Source organism: Protopterus annectens, chromosome 17.part0, assembly GCF_019279795.1.
Source record: "Protopterus annectens isolate FY-2018-M chromosome 17.part0, PAN1.0, whole genome shotgun sequence".
NCBI classification, from domain to species: domain Eukaryota; kingdom Metazoa; phylum Chordata; order Ceratodontiformes; family Protopteridae; genus Protopterus; species Protopterus annectens.
Window position 1 is genome coordinate 287,260,385 of NC_056751.1, and position 21,270 is coordinate 287,281,654.

Genomic DNA, 21,270 nt, shown 5'->3' on the forward strand with positions numbered 1-21,270 from the left:
GATAAAGCAGGACAACATGAATTAGTGATGATAATGGGTGACCTAAATGCACATATTGGGACAGAGGGAACAGAATATGAGGACTGCCTGGGTTCACATTGGTGGGGCAACAGGAATAAAGAAGGAGAGGCCATTCTAGACTTCGGTCCAGAAAATGGATTGATGGTGGCCAATACATGACTCAGCAACCAAGACAGTCACAAGGTCACATACAAGAGTGGCCAACATGCAACTCGGGTAAACTTCCTCATTGTAAGGAAAGGGCAATGGGGTAGAATCACTGACTGCAAAGTTATCCCCAGTGAAACAGTCAGCCCACAGCATAAACCACTGGTTGTCACAATCAGCTACAAGTAGTGGTCAGAGAAGACTCTAAGGTCAACAGAGACCAGGATGAAGACCCGGAAGTTGAGTGAAGAGAAAGCACAACAGTTCAATGAATTACTTGGGGCTGTAGTACCTCAAAAAGAAGAAGAAATAGGTGGAGTTGAAGAAAAATGGCAGTGCCTCAAAACAGCTAGTGTGAAGACTACAGAACAGATATGAGGCCAAGACAGGTGTGGACATAAAATACAAAATGAAAGGTGGTGGTGGAATGCAGAATTCCAGGAAGTCATCAAAAGCAAGAAAGAGTGCTGGAAAAAAGTGAGAGAAAAAATATGGACCAGGCTAAGAAGGAATACACACTGGCTAACAAAGAGGCTAAGATAAGAGTTGCAATAGCAATGAACAAGGCATCAGAGGCACTCTGTCAGCTTCTGAAAACTGACTCAGTAGATGGTACTAAGAAACAATATCAGGTTGCAAGGCAATGACAGAAAGATAAAGAAGATAGTCAGATGCCCTTCATAAGTGGTGCTGGCAAAAAATCTGCTCACCAGTCCACAGGACATCAAAGGCAGATGGAAGGAGTACTTCCAGTAGCTTCTGAATGAAGGAAACCCTACCTAAGCTATACTGCCCCAGACACAGACTACAATGAAAGAAGAGAAGGAGCCCACCATAGAAGAAGTAAGAGCAGCACTAAGGAAAATAAAGTCAGGGAAAGCAGCAGGCTCAGATGAGATCACAGCAGATATGATAAAAATGTTAGGTGAGATGGGGAAAAAAATGGCTCCTAAGGGTACTCACAGAGGATGGAGAAGATGGCGTATCCTAGCTGACCAAAGAATAACTATACTAGTGCCAATGCTGAAGAACAAAGGGGACATTCACAAGTGCGGGCAGTACAGCGGTATCAAATTCCTGTCACAATGTATGAAAGGTCTGGAGACAGTGACTGATAAATTAATTTGCAGAGTGATAGAAAGTAAGCTGGCAAATGTGCAGTTCAGATATAGATCAGGATGCAGCACAACTGAACCAATGTCTGCAGTGAGACAGATACTTGAGAAAATGATAGAATTCCTAGACTTGGCATTCCTAGACTTGGAAAAAGCATATGCCAAGGTCTCAAGAAAGTTGATTTGTGCCATCTGGCATTGGTTCAGGGTCCCAAAAACATTGGCAGAATTAGTGCATGCTGTATATAAGGACCCAATGACTGAAGTACGAACAGTGTTCTGTCTCACAGAGGGGTTCCCAGTGGGAGTGGTTATTAATCATGATTCAGCTCTGAGCCTACTGATGTTCATACTGGTGATGGACTACATTAGTAAACAGGTCAGAGGGGACAGATCAACAAAGTTGCTGTATGCAGATAATATGACATTACATACAGACTATGAGCAGGAACTTCAGCAAAGCATAGGGGAATGGACTGCAAAACTGAAGGTATGTGGGATGAAACTGAGTACAGCTAAGACATTTGTAATAACAGCAAAAAGCGGAAATCAGAAGAAGCTGTGAATTGAGATCAAAGTGAAAATAGTAGAACAGGTTCAAGTATCTGGGAAGAGTGATTGAGGAAAAATGTATCCATAAACAATTCCTAGCCTATCTTAATCTGAACAATCTCCTAGCCCCCTCCCAGCATGGATTTAGACCTTGCCATAGTACAACCTCAGCCCTTCTTTCCTTCTCTCACACAATAAATCAAAACTGTAATAACAAGCTCTCTTCAGCCCTCTTCCTAGACCTTTCCAATGCATTCGACATGGTAAACCACCAGCTACTCTTAGGGACACTAAAAACACTCTCCATAGATAATCTAGCAATTAGCTGGTTTCATTCCTATCTAAGTGGCAGACAACAAGCTGTACTATGGAAAGATAACCTATTACCAATCACCCTTGGAGTCCCCCAGGGGTCTATATTATGCTCCCTCCTGTTCCCTATCTTCATTAATGATCTTCATAAAGTCATCCCAGATGCAACGTGTATTCAGTATGCAGACGACTCAACCCTAATCTGAGCTTCCACCTCCCCCACAGACTTACAATTTTTATCCCAAAACACCTTCAACAAAGTAGAGAACTGGCTCACTGGTCGCCGTCTACTATTAAACTCAGATAAAAACAAGCTGTTACTCTTCACCCACACATAAAAGGTCCCTTTACCATCTCTCACCATAACATCTAACATTGGTACCATAATTTCCCCAGAACCTAGTACTAAACTACTAGGAGTAATTATCAGCAACAACCTTAAGTTTGATGCTCAGATCGACAAAACTATTAAAACAGTTATAATAAACTAGGCTTTTTATATAAGATCAAACAATTCCTAACCCGATCTGCTAGGACTGTGATTGCCCATGCACATTTGCTATCAACCCTTCTTTATGCCTCACCCATCTTTGCAAACCTAAGCAAATCTGACCTCAATAAACTTACTAGCTGCTACAATAATATTGCCAGATTTGCCACAGGATCAGCATATAGAACACATCACTGTTTAAACCTTAAATAACTAGGCTGGCTAGAACTACCCTACCAACTTCAATATAACCAATTAATAGTTGTTCACAAAGTTCTCTACCAACTAGACAGCACACCCATACTGAAAAATATTATCACTCCCTACAGTAACCTAAAAACACTGTGCTCCTCCAACAGAACACTAGTACAAACTGCTAAATTCAACAGTTCAGCTAGTGAATCACTGTTTAGCAACTCTGTTGGCAAAACCTGGAACTTCCTGCAGAACTTACTACAGTTCCCTCCTTAACCCAATTCAAAATATCTCTTAAAAAACACCTAAAAATGCATTGGCTTTGTCCCTGTACAAACCCTGACTAATCCCTACTCAAATACCAACTATAAAGGAAAACCTTATTACAGGAAGAAAATGTCATTGTATTACTCTGATTCACTAACTGTTTAGAAAACTGATTATATGGTCTCTTACCTACTGAAAGTATTAAAGTAAGGATGATAACTTGACACAACCATGTACTTCTAAAATGTATGAGAACCACTAAAAATGTATGTGTTCTCCCTTAACAGTTAATAATTTCTAAATATTTCCTGTATGTATTCTAGAAAATCTTGAATATGTGTGCATCTATTGTTGAACAAATGTCCATTTTGTAATATTTCACTGTATGTATACATGTAATTTATGTCTGGAGCTTTTCTCCCCGGGCCTCTGCTGAAAATGGACCTATATCCAGTTGGACTTTCCCGGTTAACAAATGTAAAATAAAATAAATAAATAGTTTGGGGGTACTACATATAAAAAGTATGTATACCTTGTGTTGAGGATGATAGGATTATGTGCTTCCCTAGATATTTTGTCTGTGATTATGTAAATGCTATGCCTTTTGGCTATGTGTATAATAGCATTGTTTTTAATTATGTAGCCTTCATTGGTCTATCATGGAACCTCTAACAAAATTATTACTCCACTACCTTCCTATATAAATGTCTGGTGGGTGTGTCCATCACATGCACTGGATTTCTTTATTTTTCCAAATGGTTTTCTTTGCAGTGATGGATTTCTTTATTTTTCCAAATGGTTTTCTTAGTGACTATGCAGGTAGACTAAAAATAATGAGGAACTAAAGGCTGCAGTACCATACATTAATTGTTTGTACTGGTATTTTTTTATCATTTTCAGTGTGTTGCCTTTTGCATTTCAGGCCATTTTGGTGTTGACTGGTAAGGCCAACACAGATGTGTGGTACTTAGCAGTTAGCATTGCTGTTTCACCACTCTTGGTTACTTTTGTTACTGGCACAAGTTCCTAGTTTATGGAGTTAGCATGTCCATGTAGGCTGTCACTGATTGCTCAGGGTTCTTCTCACAACCCAAAGGCATGATATAGTAAAATTGGCACTCCTGAAAATTGTCTGTAAGGCTGTGAGGGACTGGTACCCCATTTTGTTGTACTTCTGTGCCTGATGCTCACTGAGTGCAGAGAGAGGTAAGAGTTCATCGATGGTCTTAAATATGATTATTACTGAATGAAAGGCTGAATGTGTGTGAATAAATTAATGAATGCTCATGGTGAATTTTAATATTCAGTCACTTTGCAATAGTTGTGCATTATGCCCATTGAGTGCTGAGAAAGGTTTCAGTTCATCAGTGATCCTGAATAGGATTAGGAGAGTATCACAGAATAAAAGACTGGATGTGTGAATAAATGAAGGAATGTTCATCATGAATTTTCATATGTCATCACTTTGTAATAATTGTGCAACTGAGGGGCATTTTATTGTTATGCTAATTTTTATAAGTGTTTTATTTTATATTATATTATTCAATGGAGCCCTTAAAGGGACTAATATAGCAAGTAGAAAGGGTTAACCTGATACGCTTAATTTGAACAAAAATCATTAACAGCTCTTGAGAAAATTTAATGCATGTATAGTACTATAACTAAGCTGCTTTTCCTGTAAGTTTTAACATTTTTTCATATTCTATATAATCAAAAGGTTTGCCTGCAATAGGCAAAGTGAGACTGGATGTCAGTAGTCTTGTATAACACTGTAGTCCTTGAAAAGTGGTATTCTGTGACAAAGGGAAATAAAGAGCAAGGATTTTATTCCTAATGAACTTAGCAAATGTTACACTAATACAAGTATTTGATATGTGTATGTATATGTACACACATAATTACATTGTTTTTGTATGTGTGACTGTATTTGTGTATGGGATAGTTCTTTAAAGGAACTACTGTCTCCCTGAGAAAACACTTGTTCTAGTGCTGGGGTATACATTTGCAGCAGTAATAAGTATTTACATGCAATTTCATCTGTGTTTTGTACACTTTTGTTTTTAAAACTATGACTGAAACATAAGGCAATACGGTAAATACAATAAAAAACATTTTCTCCAGCCTTCCTGCATTAAACCATGACAACAAAAGCCACATGTGACCAGCATGGGGTGTGGCAATGTATGTTTATATGCACTATATAATCAGAAATCCATGCAGGAGCTGATCCTTTAACCATACTATGAGAAACATGTTTTATTACATTTTTTATTTCACCTATAAGTACTACAGCTCTGTTTATATGAGCATTCACTGTGTTACAGTACCAAGTCTGTTTTTTAGAACTCCGGTGTCAAAACATTATACAACACATGAATATCACCAACTATGTATAACTAAAAAATGCATGCATCAGTGTATGTGTGTGTGTGTGTGTGTGTGTGTGTGTGTGTGTGTGTGTGTGTGTGTGTGTGTGTGTGTGTGTGTGTGTGTGTGTGTGTGTGTTGAGTGTGACACCACAAATGAATAAACATAGCTAATAAACAATACGTACGAGTGTGTGTTTATGCATGCATGTATACACATATTTTCAAAGGCATTTAATAACTATTTAAATATGGTTTTGCAATAAACTAAAGTAAAAACAGGCATTCACACAGCACAAAATAATCCTATTATGTTGTACTTATATCTTGTTTAGTGGTGTTTAATTAACTGCTGTTGCACAAACTCTGGCAATAAGCTCTAACTATTTGTTTTATAGCTGTGACATTTGCATTTTAGTGGCAGTTTTACAGATAAGATTGATTATATTAGTTTCATGCCTGAGCAAAAAGGCCATAAGAGATTATGCTTCTCTACAGTGGTACTACTAAATTGCTTTAATGTTACAGCATTTGACTGTAGCATGGTTCAAGCACTATTCAGTTTTCATCAAGTAACTACCCATCTTTCACACCTACACAGCCATTTTCTTAGCCTGTCATGAGAAATCAAAGTACAATGATTAAGGACAGTTTACTGGCAGTTTTACTAATGAGATTAACAATCTTCATTATTTGTGTGACAAAGAAACACTGCTTTAAATTTATGGACATTGACACTAAACTTGCATAAGGAGCTTACTTTGTTAGTTAAAGTGTACCAATTCATTTCTATACTCTACTGTTATGTTTTAATCAGTATTTTAAGAACAAATATTCTACCCACTGGCATAGCGTTCTGCTTTATAGACCTAATTAATTTCCATATAACTCATATAAAATGGATTCTGCTGCATGTTCTGTGTTTATTAACTGTTTACAGATGGGAAGGAACCATTAGACTAACACAGATAATGTACTTTTTCCTAAATAAAAAGTCAGTCATTCTACATTTGTGCATATTCATTCCTTGACATATTCCATAACATTGTTTAGGTGCTTAGAAAGAACTGTTTTATGTTTAGAATGGTGTCAGTATGTTTTCCCGTTTCTGTTGTAATTAATGTTTCCAGGTCTAACAGAAAAGACAAAAGACATGGGAAAAATAAACAGCAGTAAGGCAAATATAGTCAACCCAAATCATATCACAACAAAACCCTAAAAAAGAAGATTCTGGATTCCAATATAATGAACATTTTTTTTACCCTTAAAGTCCCATAATGAGAAATTATAATGCATAAAAATTTGCCATGATTAGCATTTTGGCATGTCATATGTCAACCCTTTTCCTGAAGTTGTAGTCACGGTAGGAGATGAAAAGAGAGAAGCTGCTGTGTCTGCTCATTATATTAAATACATTGTTTACATACAATATGCTCTGTCTTTCTACAGTCTCATGCTTATTTCAAGTCACCCTCAGATGCACTGTACATTGTCCATGTACTACTCTGATTTGTATAATGGTCAAACTTTAAAAGTCAGTCTGTTTGTCTCTCCAGTCACACAAGGCACAACATTATGTGGAACATCACTGTCTGTAAACAGTAAAATGTTTCCATATGTTTGCAATGATGTGCATCTTTCATGTACGTATTTGTATCTTGCAAGTACCAGCTTTGCCACTGTAAATCTATGTATTTTGCTGTGTCTTCAGATACTTGGGCCATGACTGAAAAGTTAACATATGCAAAATAAATATATAAATAAGTAAATGGTTGTGATTTATGATCTCTTACTTGTTGTATGTAGTCTGTAATATTTCTTTGTCTATATGTACATAAAACCATGATTTGTTGGGATCATCCTGATTCCACCACACTCAAATTGATGTTCTCAGACTCACTGTGCCAAACTCTCCCTTTAAAACCATGCTCTTTGAACTCTTGCAACCTCTTACAGGCACATGAAAAAAGACATTAGCACCAATATAGTCTTTGCAGTCCTGGAGTTTCTGAGTCATATCTATGCCAAGTATAAATGCACCCTTTTTGTTATTTTCATCCCAGTGCCTGCTGATCACCAGTAAACGTATCCTTTGAATGTATTTCTGATAACCACTGACTCATGATCATTTGTTTGTTATATTTGGCAAAAGTTGGTTCTGATGAAAAAGAAAGTATTCACTCAGCCAGGACCTTTAACCAGGGAAGACAAAGGGATAAATATTTCAATAGTTCATACAGAAAATATAGAACAGTTAATTATTTCAGTTTACAGTGCATCTAACAATATTGTCTATAAATGAGTAGCATTAGTATTAATATTAAGAATCACCCTGATACTAGTGCTTAAAATTAAAATAATCACTGGTTTAGTTCTGTCTGAGCCGTGGCCTACTTGCTTATAAATGTAATTGACCTAAAGCTGAAATGAACTCAGGTTTTATGGCTTGTTTGCTTCTAATTAACATCAAATGCTTTACATATTGTTGATGCATTACTGCTGGTTTGCATAATGGTCAAAATCTGAAAGTGTGCTGGAGCACTGTTTTATCTGACTTGCCATTCACAATACACAAGTAATTCAAGGATGAAATATTTAGCATCATAAGATAGTATATGTAATTTACAATGTGTACTGAATATAAGTTGGCTGTTATTATGATGGGAGAAGTGAAGTGGGGGGTAATGGATTAAAAAAAGGAGCACAAAAATTTAAGAAAAAAAAAATATATATATATATGAAAGAGTTCAGGTGGCTCAAACAAATACATTAGTTACATTTAGGGGATATCATTTTATTTTGCATTAAAGTACTCTAAAATGCAGCTCTGGATATTTTCAAGTAAGCTGTCACATGACTAGGGGGCAGAGACACTGATGGATCTGATGCATGTATGCAGTTTTGTTTTGAAAAGTATGACAAAGTGATGTTTTCATACTCTGGCAGTCTATAAACAGTTAAAAGTGTCGTGCCTTTGCATGGAGTAAACTGGAGCAATTTGCGAACAATGGCCAGTTGAAGCAATAACAGTATATGTTTGTGTGAGCACCTTGTTATTGTCTGAAGGAATAAATAGTGAGGGACAAGATGTATTTGCCTGCCACATATCTTCCTGCACAGCTGTACAAGGTTTCAAGCATTCCGAAGTCTCCTTTAATTAGTAAAAGTATATCTGCCTTAGGCAACTGTGACTAAAAAGCACTCTTATGCCCTAAGAGTGTAAGCTGCACTTCCATGGGGAAATGAAGTAATCATTAAGCAGTAGGCAGATATGTGAATAGCAGCTTGCATTTCCATTTGGTTAGTGTGAGTTTTGAATAGGTAAGCACTGATGGGACTGTCTGTGTTTGCCTGCTTCAAGTCTTGCTACTCACTGGCAGGCATTTTCACATTTGATGAACAACAAACCAGGTTGCCGAAACCGGTCTGATAGTATGGTGTTTTTCAGTGTAGCCACAATAAAATTACATATCTTATACTCCTTAGGTGCTGGCCTTTTTGTCTGAACTTTTGTGGATGCTTTTTGGCCTTGTGCACCAGCCGTACTTGCGAGGGCTCTGTGGAATAATTTTCACATTTGTTACAGTATCCTGCATGGGACTCAGGAGTATACTACTACTGTAAGATAAAAGTGGAAGGAGTGTGGTTCCTAACACTATGAACAGGCAGTATTGAGTGATGTATCTGAAGACATAGTAGAAACTATTAAGTTTGTGGTCAGCATTGGAAATATCCTACTTGGTATACAAATGCCTCTATATCCTTTGTAAAAAAAAAAAAAAAAAAGGTCTGTGCTAAAATATTTGACATGTAACTATCGGATTTAACAGCTGATCCACCTTTATAGATGGAGAATGTTTACAGTTTTGATTAGTGATAACTTTAGCAGTTGTGCATAAAACATGAATATCCCAATATCCTTTAGTGAACCAGTTAAATAAAACTGTTGAGCCAACACAGAAATGTGAATAAAATAATATGCCGGAGAGTACTCTGTGGTCCTCTTATATTAATTCACAATACTCAGCAGGTTCCTTAGCTAATATCCATGCAGGTGTATCATGATGGTCTCAAAAACCCCACCCGATAATAAGCTTACGTTAACTATTGAAATTAGTACATTTTACATACCACTAAAGTGTGCCATAAACAGATTCTTTTCTTTTTCAAAGATACATCAGTCCCTATATACATTTTCCCATTCATTAATGCTGGATAGAAATCTTCTAAAACAGAAACGTAGTCTTGGCTGCAACATAATTACAAACTACAGGCTTCTTCTACAAAGTGTCCAGTCTACTTGAAATTAGCTTTTCCATTTTAATAATGTCACCCATTCTACACTTTCCATACAATTGCCAGCCTGATTTTAAATATTTCACAGCTGCATACTCCTATTTCTCTATCACTTTCTATGTTATATTATAGCAATAATCCATGAAAGGGTGTGAATATCACAGGAGTTACCCATGGTTGGTGTGGTTTGATCACAAAGACAAAGCTCAAGTGATTAAACAAAGTCAACAGCAGGTATATCCTGTGATACGAACACCCAATAATGGATTATAGCTATTATACAATTAAATTACTTAAAAAAAGAAATTATCTTTTTTAAATAATGTCATTTCCTAAACCTACTTTGCTTCTGTTTATTCCTTCTGGTAGATTTGTGAAGCGCATATTGCACATGCATGCAGCATGTATTCCCTAACACTTAACACAGTACATGTGTATCGTAGCTGACTTGTGCTGCTTTTTTTAACAGGTGTCAGGGTGCTGTATTCTTGGAGCTGCTTCTGCTCCTGGAATCCCAAACCATCAGTCCTTTTTTTCTGTTTAATTAATAGGTGTCTATGCCTGCAGAGAGCTTTGCTGCCTGGACTTATGTTGGGCAGTTTGCACTCATAGCGGCCTAGTTTAGTTAACTCATTGCTTTATACAGGGAAAATGAACAGGTTATGATGTGCAGTTTAGTAGCTGTGCTGAAAAAGTAAATATTTCTGAGGCATGTTACCAAACTCTCTTCTGTGATTAACTCTGGGTTTACCATGCTTTTCAATGTCAGTGTCCATTTATTGTATAATTCTAATTGTCTTTTGGTTTAGATATATTTACATTACATTTAGTTACTTTCTTCCCTGTTACTTTATCTTTTTAGACATTTTCTTTGAACTATATTCTGATTAGGACAATATTAGGTGAAACACATCTTGGCATATCTCCAAACATTAAGCTTAGATTCCATAGATATAGTGTTATTCATGTTAATAGACTTTAAATTCTTCCAAACTGTCATGAATTGGAGCAGTTTAAGAGTTGGTATTATATAAACATTTTTTTATGGTTATGCATGCCTAAATTTAAATGCATGCATTAGACTCCTTATAACCATCAGTGGATATCATTACTAAATGTATCAGGTTATAAATACTCTATTTTTGATCTTTCCTGTGAGCTTCTTGTTTGTTCATTGGCTCAGCACTTGCTAATGTCATATGTAGGAGAATTTTCATATTTACATTAAAGTATTTATGATCAACAGCTATTCTTTAATAATGCTTAATCTAGAAGATTTTACACGTGAGACAGGGGATATGGCCATCATCCCATCGGGATTAACAGATTTTACCCAGGAATTAGAAACATTATCATCCTGCTGGGATTAGGACGTTTTTACACATGGATTAGAGCCATCATCCTGGTGGAACTAGAATATTTTACACATGGATTAGAGACAACATCCTGGTGGGAGTAGGAGATTTTACACAGAGATTACAGTAAATATCCTACTGAGACAAATACATTTTACACAGGGATTACAGACATCATCCTGATGGGACAAAGAAAGTTTATACAGGGATTACAGACATCATTCTGGTGGGAGTAGGAGAGTTTACACAAAGATTATGGCAAATGTACAACTGAGACTATTAGAGTTGACACAGGGACTGCAAACATTATCCTGGTGGAATTAAGAGATTTTATACGAGGATTTCAGAAATCATCCTGGTGGGACTAGGAGATTGTACACCAGGATTACAGCCATCCTCCCACTGGAACTAAGTGATTTTTACTGGTAAGACACAGGGGAATATAGCCATTGCCTTTCCAGGAAGAAGAGATTTTACTGTGCCTTACATCCCTCTGTCTTTTGGCACCAAGTGCAGTGCAAAGCCCAGGGCCGGTGCTTACTTCCCATATCTGTGATACTTGGCTAAAGTGTAAGCACTCTTCAGCTGCGGTCATGCTTCCAATTCCTTGTGTGTGCAGAGTACACCTCCAGTAATTTCCACAGAGGGTGCTCCTGTAGTAGAATAAACCAACTCCATTCCCTTGGATGAGTGAGCCAGCATGAGTCATTCACTCTCATTCCTTCCTGACTTGCTGTTGCAGCACTTGAGTCACTAACTGAATCCTGGTCTGATAAGACACAGTCAGCATTTCACTTCTTTGTGCAATGGAGCAAGCAAACTCACAGCAAATACTGTATCCTAATCTCTACACTTGGATGTGACATAGTATCTTCTTCTTTCGGCTTTTCCGGTTAGGGGTCGCCATAGCGGAACTCCGGTCCGCTAATGATTGGCAGTATATTTTTACAGTGCCAAGGTGCCAGCCCGACGCCAACCTTCAACGAAGGCACGTCCATTCATGCATGTCTTTCGAATGCCACTCGACCGCGGGGAGGACATGCAGACTCCACACAGAAGGCGCTCCAGCCGAGAATCGAACAGGAGAACCTCTTGCTGTGAGGCGACAACACTACCGCTGCACCACCACGGCTTGACATAGTATAATCACCTTAAATCGCATCATGACCATGTGATGATTTTATAACTTTAATGTGCTCAAACTGCTTACAAAATGTAATGTTATAATATGTAGATTCTAAAGATCAGAAAATACAATGATTTTTGTATAAAGAGTCAGCTTTTTCATTGAACATCATTTGCTGGTTTCATTCATTCAAGTGGGTTACACACTTTCAAGGTGGAACACCAGCAGGTTGTTGGTTCTAGCCTTAATAGTTGACACTTGCATTACTATTCTAGTAAAGATACAACATACGATAGTGCCTTCATTGATGTATTTCTAGTAAATAATCGATCATGAGTACTAACCTTTAAGGGAAGAACTCTTGGCTCAAAATTTCTTGGCAGTATTTTAACACCTCCCTACAAAGCCCATGACTGTCTTTCTAAACTGTCACTCTCTGTCACAATGTGGACTGAGTACCAACTCAGAGTGCAAGCAGAAAAAGAAACAGCTCCTGGAACAAGTTACCATCTACTGACAGTTCCTACCCAACTACTTGAGATATTTTAGAAGACACTTTTTTTTATATTTTATAGTTCTCTGGCTTCAGATAAACACTACTTAAGCAACAAATCACTATTCTGGATCTCAAATGCCAAATACTTTATTCACAATAAGAACACAAAGCTTTCAGGATTAACCCTTCTTCAGTGTATACACAATTAATATGCAGGCATTCAATTTACAGATACTACATGATTAAAAAATCTAATCAATTCAAATTTCCTATGTGCTTAAAATTTTAAAGTGCTATTCATATTTAAACTTAAATAATATACATAAAACATACATATAAGATATATCAAATATATAAAAAATATATATATATATATATATATATATATATATATATATATATATATATATATATATATATATATATATATATATATATATATATATATATATATATATATATATATATATATATATATATATATATATATATATATATATATATATATATATATATATATATATATATATATATATATATATATATATATATATATATATATATATATATATATATATATATATATATATATATATATATAAATAGATATATATATAAATTCTACAATTTCATCTGCTTGGACTTAAGTATAGTTTTAATGGTCACTAATGCATTAAGTCCTGGTGTTTTATCAGCTTGTAACCTCTCTATCCATTTTATACCCTGCAACTTCTTTTTTTATTAGTAATATCACATCCCCTTCCATGAAATAAAATGTTTGGAATCACCCTAAATTTAAATTGATGGTCTAAACCTTTCTCTCTAACATGCTTTGCTAGTGAATTAGTCAGAACACCCTTATCTATTTCTGAAAATGTTCGGATATTCTTTTTTTCAATTTCCTGTTATACTTGTCTATATAAAATGAGGGCCATATTATACAGACAGCTTGATAAACTACATTTTCAGTATTACAAGTCACAAAATATCCAAATTCATATCTTATCTTTGTAACAGTCTGCACAAAGTTGACATTACTCAAAATATACTTGCAGAAACTGCAATTGTAGCAGGGCACTGTCCCTCTCTTTTTACTAATACTCTGATTGCTTGCCTGCTACATCTCTTTATAACATAAATTCTGCTTATCATTCTATGATTTCTTATAGGCAAAGTGTGCTTTTTTATCTATACATCTATTTAACTCAGACAAGGCTTGTAATATTCCCCAATTATTCTGGATAATCTTTATTATCCCTTGTGTTCTAGAGTTATACTTAGTTATATAACGTATAATATTTGCATCCCTTCTAGTATTATTATTCCTAATGACTATGGAGCCCTGTTGACACATTACTAATATGGTATAGCCTGCCTATTTTGTTCATTTATAACATAGTTATGCATCTCATTCAATAGACATTCATCATAATGCCTTATTTAAACTCATCTTTCATTTTATTTTTCTGTTCATTACACAAGTCTGTATCAGTAGTCAGCTTACTCATTCTTAAAAAAATGACTTTTTACTATCCCTCTAAACACATGTTTAGGATGCATACTGTGTCTATGTAAAAGCCTATTAACCAGTACATCTTTTTAAAAAATACATGTAGACAATTCCTCCCCTTGTTTAGTAATCAGGATTTCCAAAAAAAATATTTCTACCAAGGAATACTGTAATGTAAACTTCAAACATTTTTAGTGTGGTCCAAATAATCAACATATTCTTTCAAACTTTGTTCATCACTTTTCCAAATCATAAATATATAATTTACAAAATGTCTATAAAGCATAACATTTTCTACATAGACAGAAGGTGATTCAAAGATATACTAGGAACTTTCTCAACAGTCTAGGGGAAGATTTGCATATGTATTAGTGACTTGATGTCCTCATTGTTGCACCTAACAACTGATGATACAGGGTATTATTAAATAAGAAAACATTACTACTTAAAACTAATTCCATGATACTACATATAATTTCAATTTTCTTACCCGTAAAATCAGTATTCTTAACTAGATGTTCCTTAATGGCATCTATACCATATTGGTTAGGTATTACAATAAATAATGAGTTCACATCCAGTGTAACTAATATAAAATTGTGTGTATCATTTACTTCATACCATCTATATAACATTCTTAAAAAATCATTAATATAATAAATATAACTACGAACGTATTTTAACAAAGGTTTCAACACCCTTTCCAAATAAAGGGAAATCAGTTCAGTCACCCACCCTTACCTGAGACACTTGGTCTCATTGGAGGATTTGTGAATCTTTATGGATTTTGGGCAACCTATATAGTATTGGTATCACTGGATGTGCCACATACATATAATTATACATTTCAACATTAATCTCACTTTGTAACTACAAATCATATACAAAACTAGTGACACAATGTATTTTATCATTAACTGTACTCCTGTTAATTACTTTAAAAACAAAGGCATCACCTAAGAATTCATTCATAGACTGTAAATAATGGATTGAATCCATTATCACTATAGCACCCCATTTGTCCTCCTGCATGACCATAATATCAGGATTACTTTGTAATTGTATCTATGTCCTATGTTCAACTAGTGTCAGATTGTAATATTTAACAGCGTTGGATTGAATAAACAACTGATGGATTTGCTGATCACAGATGTTTTGAAAAACACTAATGACCAGTACACTAGCCGTTATAAATGTACTAGAGCATTTACAAGTAACATTTTCATTTCTCCCATCTTTAAACAAAAGTTTTAAGTTCAGTTTTCTTGTAAAGGTCTTTAGCTCTGTCAGGGCACCACTTGAGGGAATTAACTGAAGTCCTTTAGCTAAAAGAAACAAGTCAAATTATATTAAAGGACAACAACGGGATATTCAAGCAGATTGCTCAACCTGCTGTCTCTTTTAGTCCCTGTTAGTTGATTAAGCCTCAAAAAATCAGAACCAAAGCTTTAAAAAGTAATCCACTCAACAGTTTTACCTCTTAGGCTTGCTACCTTTCCGTACTGTTTTACTTTCACTTTGAAAACCAAGTTGAAAATCCTCTAGCTGGCTTTTAAATGATGATGTCACATCTGCCAGAGCTCTTGCTATAGTTACAGGGATGTTTTCTCCCCCAAAGTGATGTAAGCACTGCCTGATTTGCATGCTCTGTAGAAGAGCCAGTGGACCTCCCACATTGTGATGTCAGAGCTGCCTTGTCCAGCCCTCTACACCCTATAAGGGTGAAAAAAGTCACACTTCTGTTTATTGTCTACAACAGATTTATGTGAAATATTTTGAAGGAGTTGCCAGGTCTGGGATTTGGGAGGCTGCATTTTTGAAGCCAGTAATCATTTTATGATAAATCTCTCTATCAAACTATAATGGCAAATGCTAAGTAGCCATCCTTGCTGGGCAGGCATGCATGCATGGCAATAGCTGGGATTGAATCCAAGTTTACATCTTTGTAGAGCAAAGGGGCAAGTGTGTGTATGTGTGTGTGTGTGTGTGTGTGTGTGTGTGTGTGTGTGTGTGTGTGTGTGTGTGTGTGTGTGTGTGTGTGTGAGAATGCAAGCAAGGTGTGTGTGTGTGTGTGTGTGTGTGTGTGTGTGTGTGTGTGTGTGTGTGTGTGTGTGTGTGTGTGTCTGTGTGTGTGAATGTGTGTGTGTGTGTGTGTGTGTGTGTGTATGTGTGTGTGTGTGTGTGTGTGTGTGTGTGTGTGTGTGTGTGTGTGTGTGTGTGTGTGTGTGTGTGTGTGTGTGTGTGTGTGTGTGTGAATACAAACAAGGGGCAAGTGTGTGTGTGTGTGTGTGTGTGTGTGTGTGTGTGTGTGTGTGTGTGTGTGTGTGTGTGAATGCAAGCAAGGGGCAAGTGTTTGTGTGTGTGTGTGTGCAAGCAGGCAAGAGTGTGTGTGTGTGTGTGTGTGTTTGTGTGTGTGTGTGTGTGTGTGTGTGTGTGTGTGTGTGTGTGTGTGTGTGTGTGTGTGTGTGTGTGTGTGTGTGTGTGTGTGTGTGTGTGTGTGTGTGTGTGTGTGTGAGAGAATGCAAGCAAGGGGCAAGTGTGGGTGTGTGTGTGTGTGTGTATGTGTGTGTGTGCAAGCAAGAGGCAAGTTTGTGTGTGAATGCAAGCAAGGGGCAAGTGTGTGTGTGTGTGTGTGTGTGTGTGTGTGTGTGTGTGTGTGTGTGTGTGTGTGTGTGTGTGTGTGTGTGTGTGAATGCAAGCTAGGGGCAAGTGTGTGTGTGTTTATAGTGTATCATTTGTTAGCTATTTAACCATACAAGAAGGAAAATAAGTGGGAGTTTTATGCTTTGCAAAGCAGTGAATATTCCCAGTGCTTTGGAGCTTGGTTCTAAATTTGACAGGAGACTCCCACTGTAAGGAAGGAAAGGCTGACAAGAAAACAGTACAATAGTCTGGTCACCTGCTGTGAGCTGTCAATCACATGCAGATAATGGGTCAAATTACCTTTAGCTCTTTGACAGCTAGGGAAGGTAGGTGTGAAGGGGAGGGGATATACATTGAAGAACTAGATTTCAGCCTTCACAAAATAAATCAAGTTAGTATTTCTAAGAAGAAAGAGCAATAAAATGCACTTTTCAATTCTGTTCTGTAGCATTTGCACTGCTTGTGTTTGAAGTAGTCATTGAAAACAGATAAAACTTTTACCAAAAGTAGGTGACTATAACACAGCAGTGAATGCCTGTAAAATCAGTGTACTGACTGGAGCTTTAGGGAAAAAGTGGCAGACGTGATGCAATTATTTGGAGACAAACAATGCATTCTGGGATACTTAGAGGCAGACTAAACAATCAGAATTATTTCAAGATGCCAGACCCCATGTGGTCAGAGTCAGAAATTGCATATCAAAATATTTAAAAAGCTCTAAATAGTCTCAGAGTGGTGTTAAAATGTAGGAAACACCAAACCATTATGAAATAAACATGTTTTTGAGTCTGTGGTTGTGGTTCTTCTTTAACAAAACATTAGATAAATTTCAATAACAAACTCACTGTTCACCTCATGGTTACCGAGTGACCTCATGTTTCTGGGCCCCTGTATCTAATACCTTCTTCTTTGTTTTTTCTTCTTATTCCCCTTCCTCTTGACTTTTGCCATTTCCTGACTTCTACTTTTCTGGTAGACTGAACTTCAGTGGTGCCTGGGCCTGATGAAAATCCTCCTCATGGTCGGGTGGGGGTATAATATTACTCTCCCATTTGTTGACAGAACTGCCAGAACAATTACCATCAATATTAATAGCTTGAAGAGATGAATGCTGGTCTGTACGCTTATTGCTTGTTCCACTGGATGTCACTTCAGACTCATTAGGCATGCTAATAACATCAAGTTCATACATTGACTCTCCTCTAATCACCCTTTGACTACTGCTCTTTTGTTCTTTTGGCCAAGAAAAATTATTCCCTTTTTTGAAATCATTCATATCTCTCATTAACTTCCTTCTCTTGACTGCTTCCAGCTTTAATTCAAACACATTCAAACATTCTAACTTCTCAGTATAAATCACTGAATTGTCTTTAAAAGTAGACATGCATAGACTGCTATCTTCCAAACTAACAATCACTTTCTGCAGATCTTTCTCTATATCTGCAAAAAATTCATTCAATCAAAGCCATATAATCCAAACTCAATTTGAGATTAAGTTCTTGTCATCTGTTAAGCAACAATCGATACAGGTTGCCATAAGTCTGCATTTTAAGTATTCTTAGGCCACGCAGAGCAATACCCAACTGCAGATAAGCCTGAAAACTAAGATGCTGCCATTGACACTGTTTAAATGCCTGTACTTTTCTTTCTAGCAGGCGCATCATTGTATGAATATTCATCTTGCTCATTCACATAAGACTTATGCTTCAATGACTTATCAATTACATCTTGTAAGAGTGGATTAAACTACATATTCAACTTTTCATTCACCCATCAATATACCTTCAATCTTACTACCTCTGTGAAATACATGAATGGCTGTGTATCCGGTACAAAATCTTGCATCATTATTTATTGGCGCACCGCCCCAAACCAAAAAAAATGAAGCACAACATAATAATCCAAAGGACCGGGGCTGAATATATAATGTTTGAGATCCAGTGTGGTGATTTGTTGCTTTTGTTGTGTGTTCGCTGTTTGATTTCATATATTCAGCCCTGGTCCTTTGGATTATTACATTGTGCAGATAAACACTACTTAACCTGGTAATTCTATTTGTGCTCTTTGGAAACTTGAACATGCAGATTAATTACAATTTATCTGATACAGTAGTGTGGTTACTGAAATACGTGACAGTTTTTAGGAAAAAAACATATTCTCAGGAAAGTGACCCATCTTATGAGTATAGTTATGTTTATACGTTTCAAACAGATATTATATTGAAATTTAATCTCTTGATTTATACATTGCTGTCAGTTACTTACAATTTAGTATACTGACAGTAATTAGGGAACTTAAAATTGCAGACTGCTCAAGGGTTACTTGCCCTGGCTGGAGAACAAACGAGTCGGTTGTTATCAAGGAGGAAGAGGAACAAAGGTAACAGATTTAAAAATTCAAAGACTTATAAGAGTGTCAGAATAGTGAGACTGAATGTGCAAAGATAGGGACTTACAGGAACTTATATTTGCCAAGTTCAGGGTCATAATGTCTTAGAGTATTCCCTTTTCTCCAAGTTATGGTGTTCTTGGATTTAGTACATATAAGTAGTCAGAGATGTGGGAGGTACAGTCAACCACACTGGGTGGTGCATGGAGGCTTGTCACCATGCAAAAAAAGCTTAATTTCAATAATCAAATGCCAATTGACACCTTAAATATATCTACTGTTGTCCTGAATGAAACATAGGGAAACTCACAATAATGGATTAGCTTTAAGACAGAATTTTGTTAACGTTTTGAGTGAGACTACTAAATATTTACTGAAATGTTTGTAAAAATGATGCTAATGTTCCTGTTTTAATCAATCAGTAATCTATCAAGAGATGTACCCCACAACTCCTCTCAGCTTTTGATATATAAAGGAGTAAATCAAAATATGATACATTAATGTTAATTTGTATGCCATTTTGCATTTAAATCCAGCAGGCATTTACTATACATGCCATAAGCCTATGCAACATTCTTGCTCACTGGTGCCCTGTCCTTAATTACTGCTTACTGTTGCATCTACTAACATGTCAGTGTTGTGCTTATACTGGTGAGTGATGTATACAAGGAAGATTTTATGTAGGGCTCATAATCAACCTCTGAGGCAGTTTGAGGCCATGGATCACCCATTTTTCAGATGGCACCCATTACTTATCTTTGTCCTCTTAAAATAATTAAATCCATTTAGAATGCAAACTTACTTACCTCATTCACTCCAATGGAGCTCAGGAAGTTTGCACTGTAACTTACAATGGGAAGAGCCTAAGCCTTTTAACAAAATCAAATGATGTCCTCACATTTCAAACAAATATTCATATCTCTGGAACCATAGGGATTATTAAAGAAGTATAAATGACAAATTCTTCAGCACAAACTATTTTTATAGTGGTAGTATTCTTTAGATTCTAGGTCTTAAACTGAATTTTATAAGTCACAATAAACACCATTACATTTGTAATATTTTGTAAACAACTTACAATATCTTAGCAACCACTCAAGTTACACACATACTGTCGGCAGCATTTTATTCATCTAACTGAGAGCATTCATATGAGGTTAAGGAGTTCTGTCAATGTTACTTGGTTGTTAAGATATTTAGAAAAATATGAAAATTATAGCTATATAAATTAATATAATAAAAAACAAAAGTTAATATCTATTTACCTGCACTAGACAGAGGTCAAACATTAAAGCAGTTGAGTTTGCTATTGTGTAAGCTTTAAGATTAAATATTTTAAAACCTTCTACATAGCATGCTTTTCGAATTATTGATGCAAATATGAACAAACAATATTTGACACTTAGAGGCATCACTCAGATGTAATTAGTTAAAACATGACTAAAGCTTCAACTATCGAATCAGTGGATCTGCTCCTGTACATCTCCAGGCTAAATGCCACTGTTATCTTCATCTTGCCATATTGTCAAACCATTTCTCTTCATTCAGAATCCTATGCCCCACAACCAGTCTTCACCAATAACTGAACAGTTTTGCTAGCATCTCCCAGCTATATGTATTATTTAGTGACACTGCTCACCCCCCTCCTCTATACTAATAATGTAAACCTTATGATGGCCATATATATATATATATAATTGTGTCTGAACTCGCCTTATGTCCCACCCCTTTTAACTACAAAATTAACATTTTTTTGCCCTCATCTCTATTTTCTGAATTTCTATGATCGATTATCTGTCTGACAAACCCACTAATACACCTCTTTAAATTTTCAGTCTTCAACATCTACCAATGCATATGTATCTTTTACACTGTAATAGTTGCCTCCACTTCCATATCAGTGTAATCTAATTAGCAAATGTATATGTAATTGTTAATGTATAATGTTTGTTCATGTATATTATTGAACGTCTGTTTAAAATGTTTGTAAT